The sequence below is a fragment of the Sander lucioperca genome, chromosome 10 (genome assembly GCF_008315115.2).
Source record: "Sander lucioperca isolate FBNREF2018 chromosome 10, SLUC_FBN_1.2, whole genome shotgun sequence".
NCBI lineage: Eukaryota > Metazoa > Chordata > Actinopteri > Perciformes > Percidae > Sander > Sander lucioperca.
The window spans coordinates 27,213,429-27,238,042 of NC_050182.1; the positions used below are offsets into that span (position 1 = coordinate 27,213,429).

Genomic DNA, 24,614 nt, shown 5'->3' on the forward strand with positions numbered 1-24,614 from the left:
GTCCCTCCCCCCTTTCCGCTAAAGCCCAAAACGGTCTCCTAAGCACCTCCCCCCACAAGGGAGAATGAATGCGTGTGCATGAGCAGTGATTGACACACAGTTAGACACCCCCCCTGGCCCTGATTGGTGCATCTGAACAGGGAGCTGTGGATTTTTGCAAATCGTACTACAAGCTGTAGGTGGTGCCAGAGGAGTCAGATTTTTTTTTTTTTTAATTACCTGCTTCATGTAGTTCTACTGGAACATAGGGTCAGTTTCAGCAAATATGACAGAAAGTTTTACCTACTGCACCTTTAAGAGACAAGCTGAAAATATTCAAAGTATTTGAAGGAACTGAAATGAGCATCTTTTTTTCCATACTGTCTGTCTGAATATACCTGTTTGAAAACGCTCAGTTTTATTTATTTACTTCATTAATGTTTACAGGTCTTCCTCATCTCCCCTCTCGACGTCTCTGCACCGTCATTGAAGCCGGGGAATGTATAGTACATTTGAGGCATCACAACCGTACGTAAGTCCCATTAAAAGGCACCGTTTCTGAATACGGGTTGTGTGCATTTCTCTGTGGATAGAGCGTTTTGATACTTTCACAGTATTTATAAAGCACCTTGACCTGCTTTATAATCAAAAAAGGAAAATGTACTGTATTAAATCAATCAATGACCACAATATGTCACACAATATTAAGGAAACATGCTAAGATAAAATACTATCTTCTCTGACAACAATGCTAAAGCCAGTATTTTCTCCTATGAAATTTCCATTCCGGGACAAAATGTCTGTTTTTGTTTTGGCCTGTGTGTTGTTGTAAACTGCCAATTTTAACACCCAGGCTGCCAGACATGAAAAGCAGAAACACCATTCTGGCATGGTAGCAGCAACCAAACGAACTGGAGTAACAGAGATAGATTCATTCTACCTGACCTAAAAAAAAACTTCTTAACAGTTGCATGACCAGAGACATGGTAAAACACGGGTAAATATTGGAGATGCATATTAAAGATGGAAACAGCTTAGAGCCCAAAAGGACCGGCGTCCTTTTGGCTAATTTCCTCCTAAACAGGTCAGCATTGAGCTTTATGCTAATTTATCACGGCTAACATTACTAGTAGGGATGGGCATTTTCAGTCATTTCAACATCCATGTGCTCGCATTGAACTACATATATAGAGTACTCAAGTTAGTTACTCGCAAAAAAATTGAGACACAACCGGTAAAGTGATACCGACTGTTAACGCCGCCCTGCAAACACTCTAACTGCTAACGTTACCGGAGGACTGGGCAAGCGAGCCACAGCTGAGACATACATACAGACATATGACAGAAACTGCAAGTTGGACGTCCTCATAATGGAAACATTAATTTAACTTTGGCAAAATAACAGTGTAGCCTGAATTGTTGAATCGGGTATGTTACATTATGGAATATTCTTGTAGCTAACGTTACCATCGCCAGCTTCAAAGTTAGGACATGTTGGACAGTAAGATGATTCCCACTTTGTTACAAACTAAATTACAACCATAATGTATAGTGTACAGTGTATAGACAAGCTGTGTAAATTATTTTGTAGATCATGCAACAACAAAGATTTGTATTCATATGGAACATAGGCTATATGTTTATTTAATTTTTTATACATTACGGGGTCTGGAAAGTAGTAGAAATAAAAATCTCCCCCCTGCCAAAATGTTTCCCCTGCATCTGTTCAGTATTGTTGGGTACAGACGGCCGCAAGCTTGCGGTCTTTTAACCGGTTGTTGCAGTAATTTAAAGCTGAGAAAGGGTGGCTGTCAGTCGGGTACAGAGGATAAAGAGTCACAGTCTTTTTAGCAGTTGTTGTTGTTATGTTTAGATAATACAATGTGACTGTCAGCCGGGTAAAGAGCTCCAAGGGACCACGGGCTTTTATGGCCGTCAACATAGCCAGCATCTAGCTACTCCGCTGTGCTGTGAAGTAATGTCTGGCAATGCGAGACTAGCATCTAGCTAACATTGACATTGTGGGACATTGGGTTCAACGTTCTCCACCTGCCAACCTCCGTGAACCTCGAGTCTGGGGAGGAGGGGTGGGGGAGACGACTCTCTTCAGTATTTTGAATTTGGACTGCAGTAACCATTTTAAATGCTAGCTGTCAGTATTACATATTGCCCCTTTAAGACTGGGATTTCTGTAACTAGTATCTGATTATTTTTTGTGCCAAGCAATACTGTAAGCAAAACCAGCCGTCCTGGCTGGTAACTGTTGAACCTATGAGAAAGCTTGAGGGATTAGGGTTATTTCAGTGGCACAGCTCTCTAGAGAGATGACTATGGAATATTTATACAGAACTATTGCCTCTGTCTTACGGATTTGCCTTGATTTATTGCTTTTGTTTTCATCATTCTATGCATTGTAGTTCACTTCAGGTGTAGCTGCCTATATAAATGATTCATAATTGATTCCATTTTCTCAGCTTTCCTCCCTGGTGCTGCAGACAGGTGGGAAGTAGGGAGTGCAGAGAGGGAGAGAGAGGTAGATGAAACATTGAGAGAGAAACAGAGAAGTTATGGAGAGGTAAGCTGAACAGAGAGGTAGAGGTAGAGTCAACAAATAGAGAAGATGAGAGCATTGGAAAGAAGGTTAGAGAGGCAAGACAAGATGCATGAGAGATGTAAGGGTAAGAGATAAGAGATAAAGAGTAGAAAAAGAAGAGACTATAGTGGACAGATTAATGTATTTACCACTTATATTCTCTGTATGTTCTTCCAGGATTTGTTGTCATGTTCCTAAGGAAGTAAATGTTACATAAATCTATGGACCATAATTTCAAATCTTTAGAAAAAAATGCTACTTAATACACCCTTATTTTATTTTTCTTAAATCCATATTCTAGGTCAAATTAAACAGTGCTAGTTGCTACACAGTGTAAAGTATACTGCATTAGTTAACATACAATAAAAAAATAAAAAACAAATGGTGATTGGAAAGCACTATTGACCACAACTTGAGGGTTCAGTTTCTCACTCTTCCTTTTCAGAGAACAATAACATATGCTGTGGGCAACTTCACATGCATAATAAACCCGTGCATTAGGCCTTTGATATTGCCTTCATGCATGCACTATCTTCTTGCTCTTGAAAATTTCCCACGCTGCTACTGCAGAGTGAACCTCACAACTGTAGGCTACGTTTTCTTTGATGTTGTACAGGAAATTAATCGTAATTTAATGAACTTTGGCCTTCACATTCCACCCGCAGCCTTTGTATGTTTCTTATTTAACTAAAGAAGACATTAGCCCTGCAGTAAAGGTTACATTACATTTACAATTACAATTACATCTTACTGATCCAGTGTTGAATGTCTATCTTAAAATGTCTAATTTTGTTTTAGTGTTTAGTCCACTGGATTAGCGATTTACCCACAGATTTAACTGTTACATTTGTTTTAAGCTGTCTTAACTTTTGGAAGGAATTGAAGAGTGTTTTCTTCCAAATGTCAACTAATACAGTATATAAATAGCTTGGGGGGAAACATAGCACAGTGTGTGCAACTATGAAACTTAGTATTGAGATCTATCCAGACTTGTTTAACATCTACAACTTTTCTCTCACCCTTACCAAGAATCGAAAAATATATTTTTACCTTAAATAAGAAATAAAGAGAACTTGTCACCTAATAACATCTAAAACTAGAGAACACATGATGATAGAATAATCAGAACAAGAACAAAAGCTCCTCTGAACTGGCAAACATTTTTTATAACAGGTATCACTGCTTAAATAAATGAGCCACATGTCATGTGGAGAAGAGAATTAAACTAATTCATTTTAATTCTTTTTTCTAGACTAAAGGCAGTGAGTACCGTATGAATGCAGACATTTTCAGATGTAAGTTTGGTGTATACAATCCAACATGTGGATGGAAAAAGCACAATGACCCTAATGGTTTATATCGGTTAGACATGGGCAGCTAGCCCTTCTTGAACTATAGATTTATTAGTATGCAACACACACACACACACACACACACACACACACACACACACACACAGCAAGCCAACACATAGTAGTACTGCATGAGTTCACATGACCTTAAGTGGCCTTCTTCATCCCCTCACAGCAACATGATAAGCAGACGGAAGGACTGGAAGCAGTTTTTATGGGTAATAAATGCCGCCTTCTGCAGCTGAACTTGGATTCATTCACGCCAGTGCATCTACAATCCGCCCCCTCAGGGAGCGTCTGTCTCCCATTCAATGCAGCGTTAATCAATACTTTGAATTAACAACTGAAACAAACTCAAGTGACAATATCACACAGAAAAAGTACATTAAGTATAAAAAGTAAACTATATCTTCAATTTAAATGCAAAACCTTGTCCTTGTGTCTCAGGGTGGGTGTTTGCAAGCTGACTAAAGTATGTTTGTCAGTTGGAGTTGTTATTTTTCTCTGCAGCATACGCCTCAATGGGCTGTCTGTGTTTTTGGATGGAGCTGGGCAAGACAAATTGACATCTTCACACACACACGCACACAGGCCCACGCACACATATACAAATATATATACAAATATATATACACAAGCCACAACGCCCCAATGTGCACATACAGCTCCCAAGCCACAACCGCATGAACACACACTCATACAGGCAGGCATGCATTGGCTGATAGACTGAGTGACAGTTTATTTTCAAGATTTAAATGAACAGAGGGATAGAATTGATGCTCTGAGGCAAAGGAGAGCAGAGTAAGCAGAAGAATATGATCTGTACTGGCTGCTTGAAGGTGGATAGATTCTACGACACACGCACTGCCCTTTGTCGCTGCCGTGCAACTGTCTGTCCGTGTTGTATTCAATGACCATTACTGACAGAGTTGCTGAGAGAGCAACAGAGGAAAGAGTGGATATAGAAACGTAGATATAGTGGTCACCCACACATCTCTTTGACTTAAGTCCTGCAGCAGAAGTGCTACAGCTTTTGCAGAGGATTCATCTTGAAAGAAACACTGTAATACAGTACGTAATTGGATCTATTGTTATTGAAAATTCCTTTCTGTCAGACAATTGGATGTCAGCCCCTTCGTGGATCAAAATGTGAAAAGGAAGAGAAAAAAAGCAAACGTTTTACAAATTTCCACTTAGCGTGGATCAACAGCGCAGCAAAAAAAAGAACGACTTTGATCAAGGCTCTGGTTTAAAAGTAGATAGTTTGACTAGAATCGGCAACTTACTGAAGCAAAAATGTGTTTAATTAGGATGAGTAGGTTCTGAAACATTTTCCAGTTCGTGAGCAGGAATAACATGACATAATGCGAAAAAAAGAGAAAACAGGAAAAGCCTTGAGAAGAGCTGACTTTGGAGATTTTCTCTCCCAGTAGTCTAACATTACACGACAAGAGAAGAGGAGAGAGGAAGGAGACGAGAAAGGTCAGAGGGAGTAGGGATCATCCTCTACCCTTCACCTCCTTCCCGTCTCTTTCTCACCTTGTATGAAGGTTTCTATAAGCTTCATTTCACATACTCTCTCTATTTTGTCGATTCTGCTTCATTTCTCTTTTTTGTCACCTTCTTCCACTCCTCCCTTCTTTATTTCATCCTTTTCTCACTTGTCCTCAGGCTACATATCACATACATTTCCCCTATGTTTCTCTCTCTCTGCACTTCCCATTCTTTCCCTAATGACTTTCTCCCCCTCTTTCACCTCCCTCCTGTGACCGGATGTCCTCCACTCTCTTGTCCTCCCTCCTCTCTTCTCTCCAATTTTTGTCCTCCTCCTGCTTCTCTTTCCTCTGACAGATTTTCATTTATTTCTCCTCATCCTTCCTCTTGTTTCCCAACTTTCTCCTCTTCCCCACTCTTCCAGCTTCCCTTCTCCTCCTCTCCTCTTCTCCTCTTCTCCCCACATCCTCCATATCCTTCTCCCTCCTCTCCCTGCTGCTGCTGTCCTCTACCTCAACTCCCCTCCTCCGCTTCTCTCTCCTATTGTCCCATCCCTTCCCTTTATTTCCCGGTCCCAGGGCTCGTTAAACAATGTCCACATTCACCTGACATCATCTGCAGAGAGCCTATAGGGGTGACAGTGTGTCTGTGTGTGTGTGTGTGTGTGTGTGTGTGTGTGTGTGTGTGAAGGAGAAAGTGTATATATATATATATATATACATATACGTATACAGTCTAAATTAAAAGACTGCAAGTGTGCATTCATTGCTTTGGAGAGGAAATAATAAGAGTGAGTATATGCAGAGGTCCAAGAAAAGGCAAAGTTTTACACACACACACACACACACACACACACACACAAACAAAGTATTATGATTTGAAGTGAAACTGCACTGAAAGTGAGAGGGAGACAAAGACAGAGAAAGAGGGAGAGATAAAGAGACGTATTATATTTTGGGAGTTTTGCAGTAGACTTTTATCAGTGCAGAACAATTGGTATTCAACAGAGTTAAGCACACAAGCTGTTGGTCTAGAGACAAGCACCAAACCCTCTGTTACACCCAGCCGCCTTACACCCCCAACCTCACCAACCACCACACACAGATTTCCAATTATCCCTCTTTTTATTTCTTTTGTCTGCTATCATTCACACAATAACCTCGCCTCTCTGTCCTCCTATGTTTCCAAGTCTTTCCTTTTCTTTTTCCCCATAATATATATATTTTTTGTCTACAGATCTACTTTTCTCTCTCTTCCACTTCCTCTCTCTGGATCCTTTGATGTCAGCTCATAACTGCTGCCACCTGTTCAGTTCTTAGCCTGACAGGACTGGATTAAACTAAACTACACTGCAGTGGACGGAACGGGGCTGAGCTGGACCGGCCTGAACCAAATAGTTTTAACCGCATACCTTTCATTCTGATTAAAGCCTTAAACCACTTACTTTTGATATACGATAACCATTAAGTTTACTTGTGGCAAACACCTTAAAATTGCATATGTTAATTTGGGGTTATTGTTACATAATCAAATCCTGTGGAGGGACTTCAGTGTACTAATTTTCACTAGCAAATACATTTTTAAAGGAAATGTTTTTAAATCAACATAAGGAAAATTTAAGGAAATATTTTTAATGAACGCAACTGCAAACCTGCAAAATGGTCATGATGAATGTATCTAAAGAATATTTCCTGACAACGTATTTTATTTGTTTTCCCTGCAATGTCCACTCATGGTAACAAAGCATGATTATTCTTTTTGTGTTTATGTTCAGGAAAACAGTTAAGGTTTGGGAACGATTGTCCTCTTCTATAAATACGTAAAAGTCAAAAGTAACAGCTCTAGCTCGCTGGATCACCGCAGGGAGGTTCAAAATGATACGTTTATTGTAGGGCAGTGACCTCTAGTGGCTGTAGTAATTATGACGGGAGCAAAGAAGGAAGTCAGGTGACGTAGTTAAAAGGGCGACAAAATCCACGTATAGAGAGGATGTTGGGGTAAATGGATGGGTAAAAAAAACAGGACTTTCGTCCAGGAGATTGCTGTTTATCTCCTGTGTGAAACCAAAGGTCAACACGTTGACTTATTTTAACTTGTGTAACACACTTAACTTGCGTCACATATGTAACGTACTTAACTTGCGTACTTAAGTTACATAACAAAAACATATTTATTTTAACCCAAACCATGATCCATTCCGAAACCAAATCAAGTAGTTTTGTTTCAATTCACAATGCTACCCACATGTTTAAAACTGTGACTGCAGTCTGCCCTGTCTGAAGCATTATAATGGTAGTGATAAATAATGACCATTCAATGGGCTGATAACAGGATCTTTCCCTAGCCTTAACCAAATGATTTTGTTCTATAGAATGCAACATGCAACAACTACCACAGCTGTATGTCATGGCCTAATAACTTGTCAATCAAAGCAAACACACCCCAAAACACACTATACTTTGAGCCTACATGTTGGTTTAATGGAGCAATAATCTCCACCAAGGCACACATTAGCAAAAGTGAGTTTGGCTAATAGACACTTTACATTCCTGATAAAAACGTGTGTGTATATATACACATGTTTTTATCATATATATACATATATATACACACACATATATACACACATATATACACACACACACATATATATATATATATATATATTAGGGCTGTCAATCGATTAAAAAATGTAATCTAATTAATTACATACTCTGTGATTAATTAATCAAAATGAATCGCATACATAATTAATGGTGCCTGAACCGATACTTTTTAAGAAAGTAAAAAAAGAAAAGAAAAAAAAGGGTACTAAACAACAGTTGGTACATATGGTCAAAATTAAATAATTTAATAATAATGTATAACAATAACAATAACTTATTTCACTAGTAAATTGCTGTTGAACGACAAAAACAACCACCAGATGGGAAAAGGACATTTACAATAACTTAAAATTGCATATACATATATATATATATATATATATATATATATATATATATATATATACATACATATACATATATATATACACACATATATATACACATATATCTATATATACACATATATATATATATATATATATATATATATATATATATATATATATATATATATATATATACATATATATATATATATATATATATACATACACACACACATATATATACATATTTACTATGTTTTGTATTGACTTAAGGTTTTTCTTTTTCTTTAAAATTCATTCAAAAGTTTTTTTTGGACAAGCTGCATCTTAAGGTAATTCCACAAGGGCTTTAACATTCGCTTGATTTTCTTTTTTCAGTCTGAGTTTGCTCTGATCTTTATCATGGTCATTTCAGTTCAATTCAGTAAAACTCTTTTCTGTTTTAATCTGTCCTGTCTAACATTGTTCCACTTTGCTCGTTGTGTTTCTGGTCTTTTCCACTCTTTCGCTTCTTTGATCTAAAGGAATAGGTGAGTTGAAAGGTTAGCTCGTTCTTTGACCATGACTGCTCTAAAATCCTGAACAGAAACATGAGCTTTGCTACAAACTAAAGGAGAGAGGCCAGAACGAGTGTGAATGTGTGTGTGTGTGTGTGTGTGTGTGTGTGTGTGTGTGTGTGTGTGTGTGTGTGTTCTCCCAGGTGACGGAGCATGGACGAGAGAGATACTCGTTTGATCCCTGGAACAAAGAGAGAGGGGAGGGCAAAGGAGAGAGCAGTGGAGGGAGACAGCGGGAGGGAGAAAGACAGAGAGACAGGAAGGGAGAGAGATGTGTGAGAGAGACAGATTGCTGAAGGGTGAAAGAGAGAGAGACACGAGGCAGAGAAAGTGAGACAGTGGGTTAGGAGGGATCAGGCCTCACGAGAACAGAGCTTTGTTGAAGGGGGTTTGAAGATCACGAGGAGCTTTGTCAAACAGAGTGGGAAGGGAAGGAGACACTTTGTGTCCACACACTGTTCAGTGTGCACACTAATAATTGTAATGGCTAGCTGTGATGTTAACTGTTGCATGAAACCTGGAAAGAAAAAAAATAAATGTAAAGGGTTGGTTCATGGTTAAAATACCTTTTCTCATTTACCTCAGTGCTATATAGTTATGCAGTGATTTGGATATGTTTGCTTACTTCTTGAGATATCTGTCTCGGTGATATCTTCCACAATTTAAGCCTCCACCCCAAAACAACAGAGGTGAATGGAATTGTGTGGGTGGTTCGCAACAATAATGATAAACCACATAAACAATACAAACAGCTACATTTATTTTCCGAAATGTCTCCATTATGCTGGATAATACGCAGACCTTACTGTAAATGGAAGAAAGAAATGGAAAACCGTCGACAGCAACATCTGGAATGTCCAAAGTGACTGGGACACTGATCCCAGAGAGATATCTTGCTGTGGAATTTTCCACAGCGTCATTTTTCAGCAAAAGTGTCATTTGAAAAGCTGTGAGCAGCACAAATCCATCAATCCTGTCTCATTAAAATTACAGTATGTTCATAATGTATACGTTTTGCAACAACAGCGTTTTAAGAGAAACCTAATGCCTAAACTTTTTTTTTTTTTATCAACATAACAAGGGAACCTTTTTAATGAATGTAGTCGCACGATGTTCACTCACAATACATTTTGTTTTCCCTACAATATCCCACTTTTGCAACACAATATCCACTTTTAGCAAATAAAGCATTATTAACTTTTGGTTATGTTTAAAAGCACTTGGGTTAAATAAGAGAAATATTGTGATCATTGTTAAATATTGACAAATTCAACAGTGAATTGGAATAGGAGACAGGACTTGTTAATTGATATTGGACCAAAAACACAGTCTTCCCCCCACTAAAGTTCTTGCGTTGCCTAAACCCAACCACACAGGGCCCTTGGGATGCACATCTGTGGTGTCAAAGCCCTGTGCCACTGAGTTTTACTGGGGAAAAAACATTACCAGTTAATATAATACAGGCAGCAATTATGTTCCCTCAAAACATATTTGGCAAAACAAATTAGTAGTATATAAACACAATTTTAGGAGACTTTGGGGGTGCTTCGGGGTGGAACTGGAAATCTTGGAGGGAGATATTTCAAAACCTAGGGAATAAAACCTGCTGCATTGTTACAAACCACCAGTGGTAAGTGGGGCAATGTGTTTTTTTGTAATTTGGGTAAACCAAACATTTAACACAGTGCTCTAAACAAACACTCTACCATTTCAAAGTCTGTACTTAGATCACACTACAATTGTTTTCTGCTACAGTAATTGACAGTTTTTTCATCAGCAATGCTGTATGCGTATGCAGTGCTGTGATTTCTATTGCCTATGCAATCGCTCCTAGAAAACAGCCTACACTACCATCATGGCATTTTACTGATGTCGGAGAAAAAAAATGCAAGGGAAATCATTTTACATCCAGTACGGTCATCAAGGCTCCTGATCAGCAGGTACTGTAGTGAAAAGTGTTTCGACGTGCTGAAACGACTAAAAGGAGGCAAATGGAGGAGAGGAGGAGGTGGGAGAAAGAGCAGAAAACAGAGGTCAAAGCAGTGAACACTGGACTGGCTTGTAAAAAGCTAACATATATACAGTATTTAAAATGGTTTTGTAATATATGTTTTCATCTCTACATACATATAAACCATTGTGTGATGTTTCGAATCCAATTAAAATCTAATCTGGTTCTTCGTATGTTTATATGTATATGTATCAAGGCCACTGCATACATTATAATACGACTGGATCACCTTCATGCACATATGCACACAATATTATAATGTACACAGTAAACCAGCTCACTCTCCTTCAACCCCCCACTTCTTCACCTCCACCAAAGACATTTCACTGCACCGTTAAACTGCAGTTTATTAAAAGGGTTTTGCATGTTGAAAAAAAGAATACTCATATATATATAGAGCTGCAATGATTAATCGATTAATTGAATAGTTGTCAATTATTCAATTAATCACCCACTATTTTGATGATCGATTTATCGGTTTGAGTAATTTTTTATAAAAACTTCTGATTCCAGCTTCTTAAATGTGAATATTTCTAGTTTCTTTACTTCTCTATGACAGAAAACTGAAAATCTTTGAGTTGTGGACAAAACAAGACATTTTTAGGCCGCCATCTCAGGCTTTGGGAAACACAAATCAACTTTTTTCACCATTTTCTGACATTTTATAGACCAAACAACTAATTGATTAATTGAGAAAATAATGGACAGATGGAAAATAATCGTTAGTTGCAGCCCTACACATATATTGCGGTATGAGAAAGCCCTGACCGCATTACATTAAAACATTATTCTATACTAATTCTGTGATTGTATAGGAATACATTTCACAATCTGCCACATGAACAACGAGGACAAAGAAATTCTAGCTGGCAGTGTGTTCAGGTGCTGGAACAGACCATTGTGTTATAAAGCTCCTAATTGTGGGTCTGTATGCTAAAAAAGTGCACACATACTCAGAGAGGAGGATAAATAACAGTTAAAACTGTAAAATGTACCGTTAAGTGTTCAGTAAAGCATCCCGCCTCGTGCTTCACTTCTCCTGACATACTACTGTATATTGTAAACGGCTTTCATCAAAAGTGCCTTAAAATACCAGGAAAGCGTACTGTACATCTTTCGTGTGCATGTGCCCAGTGGGAATAGAACCAAAGATGTAAAACACGTTTTTATAAAACGCAGAGCGTCTACCAACCCAACCACCATATCCCCACCCACATCTACCTTTTTATTCTCTTCCTTTCACAGAGACTTTTATTATGATCCTCCAAACATGCCCAAGAGACATGTGAGTCACTCAGAGAAATAGACTTGTTACTCTACAAGTTATTAATTTCATCTGAGCATAAGATGAGGCACAATCCTAAAAATAGTAATCTATCCAATTTCCGACAATCAAAATAAAATAGATTTTTGCAGTGTATGATCTCCACTGGTATGAACCATATCCCTGGGACTCTGAAAAGGATTTAGATTGTATAGAAAATGTTTTACCCTATGTCATAAGCTTGCATATTTATAATAAACACTGGCTACAAAAATGCTGTTACTCCTTGTACTCTAGACATTTCTGATTGTGTACTGTAAAGAACAGAGGTGGAAATTAATAACTTTGCTGATTTGAATTGTTAAATTCAATTCAAAGATTTGTAGTCGCTGACTATGTAGTTGGTTAATGTTTCTTTATAAGCTAAAATAATGCATCACCTGTCAAACACATCATTAGGTGATTAAAACAACTTTGATAATGATGTTAATGTTCTGCTTTTATCTTCAGTTCAGTCTTGGGATGTTATATTGTAAGTTTAGTCTGTTGCTTGTTATGGTCAGCTGAGCACAAAACCAGGCCTACAATATATAAACTCTTCTGCCTTCGGTGCACAGCTTTGCAGCAAGCTAAACACACTTCCAAAAAAGGTTGGCCTCTGAAGTCTTTACTGTTATTATGAATCAGAAAATGAAAAGGGCACAATGCTTAGGGCAATGGTATTTAAAAAAAATAAAGTAACGATAAGAATGAATAAAAAAAAAAAGTATGGACTAGACACTGATTGGCATTTCATCTCAGTGCACGAGAAGAGAAACGGAAGTTAGGAAAGCAAACAAACAACTAAAATCAAGAGGGTGTGAGATCGAAAACTAACTTGTTATATCAGGTAAGATTATTTTTTTTAGCCATTGAGCGTTTTAGCAGAAACAGTTTGTAATTGTTTGTGTTATTGTCATTCTGGAGAGCAATGATTAACTGTTTATCTACTGAACAGCTCTGGTAAAGAACCTTTTAAGACAAATGTGTGCTTGAAAGCTTATTATGCATTTAAAAAGTGTTTGAGAAGCAGGAACGAGAGGAAGACAGTTTTGGTAATTTACTGGTGGCCTTTCCCTCTGTTTTCTCTCCCTCCGTCATTGAACTAGACAGTGTTGAATCTAAGCTGCTAGCCTTTCTCTCTCCCTCTGTCTCTGTCAGACAAGAGCAATAGAGAGTGCTGACTATGAGCTGGTAGCATGGTGAGTCAGCCAGCAGCTTTACATTTAACACATGCCAACGCTAGCAGGACTGAAAAGGAACGCAGTGGGGGTGCTTTCTCTCCCTCTGTCTTGGTCTCAGTCTGTGGCTCTCTTCCTGTTCCTCTCTCTCCCTCTTTGGCTTTTTCTTTCCTCTCTTTCCTTCTATCACATCTCTCTTTCCATCCTCTTCCACCTATTACCCATTGCACCCTCCCTCCCTCCAACTCTCTATTTTTGCCCTCCCCCTCTCACCCCCTCTCCTTCTCCACCTCTCCCTCTCTCCCTCTCTCTCGTCTCCCAGTGGTCTTGCTGAGGGGCATATGCTGTTGCAGGGAGAAGGGGATGTCAGCTTGGATTTTAACACTGTCACAACAGGGAAACACACGCAAGCATGCACGCATGCACACACACACACACACACACACACACACACACACACACACACAGGAAGCAAACGGCTACTTATAAAATATGCTGCATTTCTGTCTCACGCACGCCTCTACATGCACAGTCATAGACACAAATGTAAACATGAATCAAATGACCACTTGTACAGTGTGTGTGCACAGACACATACACATACAGTGAAAAGAGTCTCACCAGGGTAGAAAGCAGTGCTTGTCTGCAAACTGCCTGACAGGCAGAACATTGATATGGCATGTCGTATGACATAAAAGGTCAAAGAGTGCCGTGCACATGTTTTTGAATTTGAGCTCATTCAAAGAGGGATGAATGAGCTTAAAAATAGTTAAGTTATTTTTCATAATGAAGATTTCTTCATTTCCCTGTCACGTAAGGGTAAACAACAACAACAATACTTTGGTATCGTTATCGGTCTAGAATTGCACAATCGGTGCATCCCTAGAAAGGAGCCAATGAGTGTGAGTGGGAGGAAAGGAAGTGGAGGGGGAGGAGAGTCAGGAAAGGAGAAAAGTTGAAAATATTAGAAAAAAGTAGAGAGGAATGTGTGTAATGGAGGACACCTGAGGGCTGCAGTGCTTTATGCTTGGAAACTAGATCGCACCAGAAAACCAACTAACAGCTAAATGATAATTTGTCCAAAACAACCTATTCTTTCTCTTTTTCATTTCCCCCATCCTTCCCTAGTTCACAGCCATTTTTTTGCCAGTTCCTTTGTTTTCTTCTCTAACCTCGAATTCTCTGTCTCTTTCTCTCTCAGCTCCTGATATGGTATCAATGACCTTAGCTCAGTACAGCATGGTCACACAGTGGCCTGACCAGAATCCCATTACTGACACCCTTCATGTGTAACATTACTGCACTGTGTGTGTATGTGTGTGTGTGTGTGTGTGTGTGTGTGTGTGTGTGTGTGTGTGTGTGTGTGTGTGTGAACATGCGTGACATTGCCCTTTCCATAGCAACAATGTTATGGGTGGTACGTAGCAGACAAACACAAACTGACACACACATACACATGAAACACAGACATAGCTGAATACAAAGCACACATACACACATACACACACACACACACACACACACACACACACACACACACACACACACACACAAGAATTATTCCATTCTTATTATTACAGCTCGCTCCTCTAAAGTTATTAATCCCCTACACAGGGTTTTTTGAAACATTTCCATCTGGGAACTGAGCTCATTAAAACGGTGCTCATGTGGGTACCGACCAGAAAAAAAGCCCTCTGAAACAATATGTGGCTTGACTCTAAGTTTAAAGCAGCAAAGAAAAGTTTATAAGAAACGTTTTATTTCCCCATCTCATATCACACATGAGGTTTTAGAGCTCCACCATGGTTTAAATGTTTGAATAACATAATTTTCGGTAGTTACACACATTTGATGTAGATGAGGAGCATCTGCTCCACTGCCTCTGAGGGTTGCAGTGGGTGGGCTCTGCTATGCAAATTTGCCAATACAAACCCTCATCGGGGTGTGTGTGTGTGTGTGTGTGTGTGTGTGTGTGTGTGTGTGTGTGTGTGTGTGTGTGCGCGCGCGTGCGTGCGTGCGTGCATGCATGCATGTGTGTTTGTGTGTGTGTCTGTGCGGGCGGGAGGGCCTTAATGATTTAACTTTGATTTATGCTGTAACACTTCTACATTGTTAGCTACAATTTGTAAGTCTAAAGAAACACCACATTATGTTTCATTCAACAGTTAAGATTGAGGACTAGGATAGACCGGATAAACATTGTTAGGCTTATGATAACAAGCAAAAAAAAATTAACCAAGAATGTGTCTTTCTACATCTTGGGCTGCCTTTACGTTCTATATAATACACATAAAGGCTCCTATGGTCAAAGACCCTATGAGGACCAATACTTATAGACTACAGGATTGATTAGAGAAGAACGGCTTTGATTTTAAAAGCTGCTGTTGAAATTGCTGCATCAGCTCAATAGTGGCCAAATGCTTTGTTTCATAAGGATGGAACTGGCAGCCATGACAGTTACATGACTGAGAAGAGTTTAGGTTTATTGAAGCAAATACATAAAGAGTACTGTATGTATAAGATCTGAACACTTTGGTGATAAGATGCACAGTAAAACAATATAAAAACAAGAGGATAATGTAATTGAAAAGCACCCACAAATGCATAGGTTTGGAGAAAGTTACAGTAAATTTGGGCAAAGGCTCTCATGTGTAGAATCCTGCGAAACACCGCATGGGTCACACTCAAAGCTTATCTGACCATATATTATGTTACAGCATATAGATCCAATATGGTGGCTGTCAAATTCAACAAGGCTGGCTGATTTTTCTGTGAATTATTCTCAATGATTAATGGTGTTATTAGTATAGCCGCCCATCCCTTCTCATCAAATGCACACAAGAGAGATACAAGTATATGATTAGAGGGGTGGAAATGAGCAGAAAGAGGAGCAGTACAGAAAATAGATGGGGAATGGCTGACAAACTATCAACATAAAACTGATCTTACAGTGGATGTGGGAATCGTTGCACAGTTACACTGATTAATGTCTTTTCTGGCCGTCTTACAGCAGCTCTCTTTATACCAAATAAACTAGAAACAAGCTTTTCACCACAAATGCCCCTGATAATGAAACAGAAATAGAATAAACTGTTGTAGGGAGAATGAAAAACTATGTGTGTCAAGGGTTTGAAAAAAAGACAAATTAAAGGATGTGAAAAGGACAAATCTACATAATGCATAGTATTGTCGAATTAGCAGTGATAACAGCCATGGCATATGCTTCCGTTCTTCAGCTGGAGGTAAATAACTCTGCACTACAACAATTGACAACAAGACAAAAATAAATAAATAAAAACAACAACAAACATGTACTCCGAGTGGAGCCTGGCATTTGGATGCTCTACAGCGTTCATCTGGAAACTGCAATCATGATGAACAAGAATTAGGAATACGTGCCTTAATGAATGTTTGTGTTTGTGTGTGCATCTGTGTGTGTGTGTGTGTGTGTGTGTGTGTGCATGAGACAACATGCTCTATTAGAGAGAGTCTGTATCTTTACCTGACATGTCTTTAAAACACCTGTACCCTTTTGCAGAGAGAACCTCCGCTCTGTATTCCTGACTGGAATAATGTAAACATTACCTCCACAGACTTGTTAGAACATGTTTTGTGTTATAGAGGTCAATGCAGTAAAGTTACTCTCATTCGTGCTCCCATACGAAGTGGTTCATTTGGGGTAAAATAACATCTGTTCCTTCTGTTTGCACGATGTGATGTGGCATTTTCATGGTTTGCTGAGTACAAACTTTCTTGTAATTGGATGGCTTTCCTCTTAGCAAATGCACTGACCCCTGTCAGAGGTGATTAAGTGTGAGGGAGAGATGCTACTATTCGCAAAACAGTTGATCTACATTTCACTGACATCTGTAAACCAAAAATAACCACGGACCAGTGTGAAATTAATATACACTCTGAATTGTCTTAACACACTACTACAATATGCTAAATATTCATTCACTCATTCATTTATTCATTCAAATAGTTCTTAATATTCAGAAAATGTGTGTCATCATCATCACTCTAAACTTTGAAGCTGAGTGAACGCCACAGTTCATATAATCATTCATACTTACTATTTACAACTTGTTTTTGTATCAATTCCTTGTTTGATTAACACTCTGTGACATTTAATTTCTTCTTTGTGATAAAATCTGGTGTAATTATGAACAATAACAAGTCAAAAGCATACAGTATATCGCCCCTGCTAGGATTTCTGTACCTCATAAATTGTGATAAAACAAAGTGCAAAGTGATGGGGAGAAACATTATTCCTGAAGTACTGAACAGATGCTCAGAGGACAGGCATCAGCAGAGCAGAGAAGCAGACCCACCAGGACAAGAAAAAGTGAAGAACTGGCCTCACTAACGCTAGATTAGAAATCTAAATAATTAGACTAACAACCCAAAGTGCACGAACAAGCAACTCTCTCTTTCTCCATTTTACTGCAGTAGCACTCAGTAAAGAACTGAAACAAACTCACTCACACAAATGTGTCCTTCGAGTTTAATAAGAATAAACAGTCATGTTTCAGTTGAGGGTTTTTCTCCCTCATTATAGGCAAAAGTCTCAACCACACTATTGTAACAACTCTCAAAAAACAAGTTTTCTATCACTTCTTTTATGCATCTGTTACTCAGACTTGAAAACTGAATTGGACAACTGCAGATATATTTTGCACTGACTATCTGCAAATTCATCCCCATGACTCACTCATAGGGGCAGAGGAAAGCTCACGAAGGCCAAAGTCACTGCCTCAAGTGCAGTTTCTTTTTTTCTTCTTTAAGCTGAGGAGCAAACGCTGCTGCTTACGTCACTCAAGCCACTGCAGATACCAGCTCCAAAAATATGAGTTGTGTGAGACTTAAAGGCGATGGAGAGAATTAAATCTCATTCCTGAGTGTGACACCCTCATAAAAACAGCTTTGTTCCAGCTGCAATCACACTGATGAACAAGCTGTAAGAAAAATTGCACAATTTGCACAGCCTGTATTTGTGTAGGCCTATTGGCTATGTTATTTATTCATTCATTGGTTTTTAGATTTTATGGTGGTCAGTTTTTAGTGTTTTCATTGGTATTTATTAGACATTCTAGCATCTTGATTAGCACTAGAGCACTTTAACTGTTTTATTTATTGTCTCATTGTATTGTTATTTATTGTCCCATTATATGTTGTCTGTGGTGTCTGAAACGGTGTGTCATGGATGCCCTGCACTTTTTTACTGCGCAACAAATTTACCTACAGGTACAAATAAAGTAACCTGAAACTATAAGGAACTACAGATTGTCAGACAACAGCAACAACGTCAGTCCCTCAAAACAGCTGGAGTATGTTCACATCATCTCCCCACATCTTACCCTGTTTAGATTTTTCACAGTGTAGTGAGACAAAGGCGAGAATTGTATGAAATGAAAAGAAAGAAAATCTCAGGAGGTAAATGAAATGAAACATGAAAAGAGGAAAAGAAGGATGGTAGGGAGAGGCAGTATTAGAAGGGGAATAAAGTGGGAGGCAGCCAGAAAGTGATAGGCTATAGGTAAGGTTAGACAGACAGTGAGAGAAAGAAGAGTGAGGTGAGTTGGAGACAGAGGAATGCACGGAGGGAGCGATGGTTATTGTGACTCAAAAGGTGTGATGCAAGGAGTAGGATGAGTATCTAATTAGTTTTTTTCAGCTCAAACTTCAATCTCTGACTATGACCTTAATAAACAGATGATATAAACACACACTCACACACACTCCATGGCTGCGTGCGCACACATCCATACGCACACAGTGTGATGAAAGTGTTACCTCAGCATTTTCCAGCTAAATGTACTCATTAGCCTAGTTGCACATGGCTGACTGGGAAAACAACAAAGTCAGCTCCAGAAAGCAGAAAGCATTCATCTAAGAGGCTGTCAAAGTGGGAGACAGAGAGCAGAGGTCTCAGCACTACCAGAAACTCATGGCTGCATTATTTTCTCTAAGACTTACTCAGATTACATGCTATAGCATAAGCATACATTCCCACTACATGCTTAATCAAGCAATGTTCAGCTTTTCCTCACAAGCAGTCCCAAATAAGAGTTGTGAATGAATGCAACCACCCGTTTTAATAACACTGCCACCAGTACTCCATTTCAAACCGGTGTCTTTACTGCACAGCTTGTTAGGACCAGGACCTAAACCAACTCTATAGGCACTGCATGCTATATAGTACATATACAGTACAGCACTGTGTAGATAAAGTGTTTTCAAGAGCCATGTGCATATTGTGCATAGGGAGATTCATACGCTAGATACATGCAGCATTTGTTTTATACTCCAGCATCTCACTCCTTGTAACATTTACCAGTCAAGAACCAATTTATTCACTTATTGCACTGTTAGAAAAAAGATAAAACACGATCTTATGCAGCTATGACCTTGCATATTTACCTTTCCAAGCACCTGTTGCTTCAGGGTTAAGGTTGGATATGCATAAAAATGGGCTTGGGGTGAGGTTAATCATCCAAAACAGAATACCACAGAGCATAGTGAACCAAGCCAGCGATCATATAAGGTGTGGGGATGAATGTTCCAATTGTAGGACAGTGGCTGTCCCATGGATAACAAATTCCGTCCCATATGTATTCATGCATGCATCCATTACAGTATATGTGTAGAGTTGCAGCGGCTGGAACCTATTTCAGCACACATTGGTGAAAGGCACGGAACCCCCTGGACTGTTTATCACAGGGCTAGCACACAAACAGACAGACATCTCCTCACGCCTACAGAAAATGTAGAGTATCAAATCCAGTTGACCTGCATGTCATCAACAAAAGGAGGATACCCAACTGTCTTCTCTACGACTGTGTTATACACTGACTTACCCAAGTCCAAAGGGGCCCTTTTCTGTTGCAGTGAAGGCAGGATGACCATCTGATTCAAAGGCTGAGCTTCTGGCAGAATCTGCTGGAGGAGAGGAGTTCATGAGCATTTCTGACTGCTTTCGTGCATATTTCAGCCTCGCATAAAGCTTTAGGCTCATGTTTGATGTCATAAAACTCATGGTTTCAGAGGGGGTGCTGGAGGACCCACACACAAAGAACACATGGGAGAAAGGGAGGAAAAAGACAGCCAGTGTGTTGCTGAGTACATTGCTTATATAGTTTTGTTACATGTCATGTACATGTAACATTTCTTTCTTTTCTCAAAGTGACAGTGCAGTAACACAATTTCTTTCCTGGCAGTAAATGAGGTCCTCTGAGACTAAATGCCCTTCGGTGCCTGTACTAAAGCCTAAGGAGAGGTGGGCAACAGGAGTGTTTCCCATCCCACTAGTGCATCGTTCAGCTTTTCAGGAAGACTAAAGGCACCCTCTATGTAAAAACACACAGTGGAGTGGAGGCTAGTGGAATCCAAGCAAGCTAAATGAGGCAGGATGTACTGTATGCTCCATCAATGCACTGAGATCAATCTCTACAAGTGGGCAAGCCACCAACTGACCCTAGCTGATTCCAGCACCAGTGATGTAATTGCGGTACCTACTAAAGACGATTTGAGGGGGGATGAAATCCCTCTTGTCAGCAAAATTACCAAAATCCTTGCGCCTAGTTAACCTGCTGCCTAGTATTATTTACTAAATAAAAGTGAATAATACTAGGTCTAATAATACAGCTCTAATAATTATTAACTTAACAAAAGGTTATTTACATATTACAACTAAAGCAAATGTATATGTATTTAATACTTATGACTGCTTACATGTCACTTTTGCCTCACATACATCTGTCTTTAAAAATATTATATCTATTTGTTTACATTGTAATTGACAAGCCGACAGTATACTGTACTTGGATATTATTAAATGGATAAACAAGGTCGGTGTGGGATCAGTTTTCAGTCTAAATGTGATGTCATTTAAAGGTGAATGCTTTCACATCATGAGCAAGAAATATATTAATTTAGATTATGATTGAGAAGTATACAGTATTAATTGAGACCCAGTGGTGGCGTGATAATTGAGGAGTTCAATTTATACATATTCATTACTCCATAATGTGCTGTATATATAATCTGTGTGAGCTAAGCTGGAGATGCAAACAAGCTCCCAGTGAAATGTTTTAATTGGCCTGTTCCATTTCCATTTCAATAAGATGTCCCTTCCTCCCCTCTTCTCCTCCCCTCCTCTTTTGTCCCCTCCACTTCTCTCAAGCTGTCCTATCTGATATTTGACATGTTGGCTCCCTTTCTTCTTCCTGTTAATGGATCGCTTAACTCCATAATTTGGAGCTGTATGTGAAGAGATAAAGCCGAGTGTATGTGGACGTGTGAGTTTGTGTGCGATTGGATGCAGCAGGACAAGAGTAACACAGGAAGTTGAAAGAGGAGGAGATGGAAAGATGAAAGGAGAGACATGAAAGGAGATGGGATGAAGAGAGAAAAGTTGAGATTCCATGAACACTACAAGAGGAGCTCTGGCAACTGAGATGAGATGTACTTCTGATCAGAAGCCATTTCAGAGTGACACCACCAAAACTGTAATCCAAAATTATTCAGAATGGGGCCATTTTATAAGCACTTGAATTCAAATATCAAGATAGCTGTGCATTCTGAGTTGTATAACCTTTTTGTAATGTAAATTAATTTCAGACTGGGTTGATACTAATGTGTGATGCCATAATAAACTGACATAAAATGAATCCCGAAAGTCAAATGTTCAAATGTTCAGAAGAAGCCCATCAGAAACTAAACTAAAGTCTGCTCAAAGCAATTCTCGACACACACATGGAAGCCAATTTGCAGTTATAGACATATAATGCATATAGCTGAAAACATGTATAGTGTTCAAACTGCCCCCAACCCTCACTAAATACCCTTCAAATGTGACAATTCATAAAAATAATATAAATGAATTAAAATTAAGACCACAGTATTTGCAATACATAAATGATACATAACAAAAAAAGGTGTAAATCTGTGGTAACTTCTTTCAAACCGTAATAAAACAGTTTTTACTCTGAGAGGCATGGAAGCAGTAATGTTTACAAGTCAACATGTTCAGTGTTGTTGGAGTCCTACAGTATCATGGCTGCACAACTGAAGTCAGGAAGCCTATTTGCTTCAACAATCAACCACTTCTCCAATTTGTTCCTTGATATTAATATGCAGATGAAGAAGAATTAGGGAGGAAAACAGTTTGGATGAGAAAGAGAAATAGATGAAAAGAAAAAAAATCTAACATGTCTCCTTATCCCAACGCTTTGTTTCTTTTTCCTCCCCACTCTTTCTCTCTCTCCTCTGCCCTTAACTTCTGTCTTTAATTCCAACAGCCCCTTTCCCCTTCCCTCTGTGTTTTCTTTTAACCCCATTTCTCCCACCTCTCCAGGCCTCTTGCTCCCCCTTCAACCTCACATTTCTCTTTACTTCTCTCCTCCTATTTTTCTCCCTATTTTCCTGGATTTCCCCCCCCCCCATCAGCCCTCTTTCTTGTTCCTCCCCTTTCTTCCATCTCAACCCCTCTCCATTCGTGCTGTTCGTCTTTGTGTGCCTTGCCATTCTCCACGCTGCCCGAGGCTTGGACATATGGCACACTCCTCTCTGCTATTGTCATCCATTAACACAGTTGTCGGTGGGAATTACAGACACATAGCGCAACACGCAAGCCGTGTGCTCTAGCTGCTGATGCTGGAGATGGAACAAGGCGGGGAAATCTGTTAGGTGTCTTAAAAGGGCAAGAAAAGAAATGAGATACGCTGCATTTCAAACATTACCTCAGAGAATTCAATTCAATTGTATTTATAGTGTTAATCATTAACACAAGTTAAATTGGGACACTTTACAGATAGAGTAGGTCTAGACCACACTCTATGACTTACAGAGACCCAACAATTTCCACAAAGAGCAAGCATTTGGACAGTGGCAAGGAAAAACTTCCTTTTAACAAGCAGAAACCTCTCCTGGGCTAGCAGTTACTAGCCCAGTGAGTCCTCCCTATGTCACCAAAGTTATAGAACCACATATTTGTCTGTGCAACTCTCTAGTTACTGGGCATTTAGCCAGCATTTGATACTGTAGCTTTATAGCCAACTAGCTAGCTACATTATTTCATTGACACTCTTGTTGCAAATTTAAAACTCAGGTTTAAGTCCTTTAACTGTTGCTTGTTTAGACACAAGGTATACTCACGTTAAAGCAGATCAGTAGGTAGTATGCTACGTTTACACGTTTACACACTATTTTCATAAATGGACATTTCAACCTCTCCGTTTTCAAAAATAACATCGTGCACAGCTGTCAGTTTTCAGAAAAGTGTTCATTTACATGTACCCGTGTATATATGCCGTCAATGCCGTCAAGAGCATGCCAAACCTGTAGGTGGCAGTGTAACGAGAAGCTCAAGCCCACGTTAGATGATCGTCAATCAGAATCCCGAAAATAGCAACAACAGCAACGAATCACTTCCTCTCTCTTCTCTTCCTCACTTCCTCGGCTGCCTAAACCTCAGTTTGTCTCAATTTACATGCAAATGTGCAAACAAAGTTTTCCAAAATCTCCACTCTGGCCGGAGGTTTTAGAAAGACTCGTTTTCAGAGGCAAATTCTCCGTTTGCGTGTAAACGAAGGGCACAAACGAAGGGAAATGTCTCAGTTTTTCAAAATAACCATGTACGTGTAAACAGGGCCGTAAACTGTCAAGGGAGTCAGTCATATTCAAGGTTGTTCAAAAACCAAAATAGTTCCAGAAAGTTCTGAGAACATTTCTTGCTCAATAAACTCACACACTTGCTTTTCTACACACCTTTACACACAGTCAGGCAGAGTGAACACAGCTGCATCTTATAAACTGAATTATGGGTAAGTTTGATTCAGGTGTGCCAGTTGGCGAGCAGTGACAATATTACTTACGAATTCAACTACTGACTTGCTCATTAGCTTCTCCAACACACCACTATGAAAAAGCTCCCTTAAGCAAGCAAATGTGACTATTACAACTACTACAACTACATACTACTTACAGTTTGCATATTTTGTGTGTGATTAACTTCAGAGTTTGCCTTTAAAATATAAATGTACCATAAATGTGTTTGGTCTAATGGATTCAGGAGACGAAAATGTGTTTGCACTGCAGTAGGCTATAAAAAACAAATGTGGGCTCTAAAACATACAAAATGTGGCCATTGTGATTAAATGCCACTATAAGATAAAAGTGAAGTTTGCATCCCCTTTCTCAACAATTG

General features: G+C 39.1%; 1 protein-coding gene across 1 annotated transcript in view; it reads right to left on the minus strand.

Annotated features, from left to right (window-relative positions):
- The window catches only part of galnt1 (UDP-N-acetyl-alpha-D-galactosamine:polypeptide N-acetylgalactosaminyltransferase 1), a 179,188-nt gene extending 158,867 nt beyond the window's left edge, over nucleotides 1-20,321 (minus strand). The window contains exon 1 of the mRNA XM_036006171.1: nucleotides 20,266-20,321. The gene's annotated coding sequence lies outside the window, so the exon portion shown is untranslated. The remainder of the gene's footprint in view (nucleotides 1-20,265) is intronic.
- Nucleotides 20,322-24,614: the final 4,293 nt, after the last annotated feature.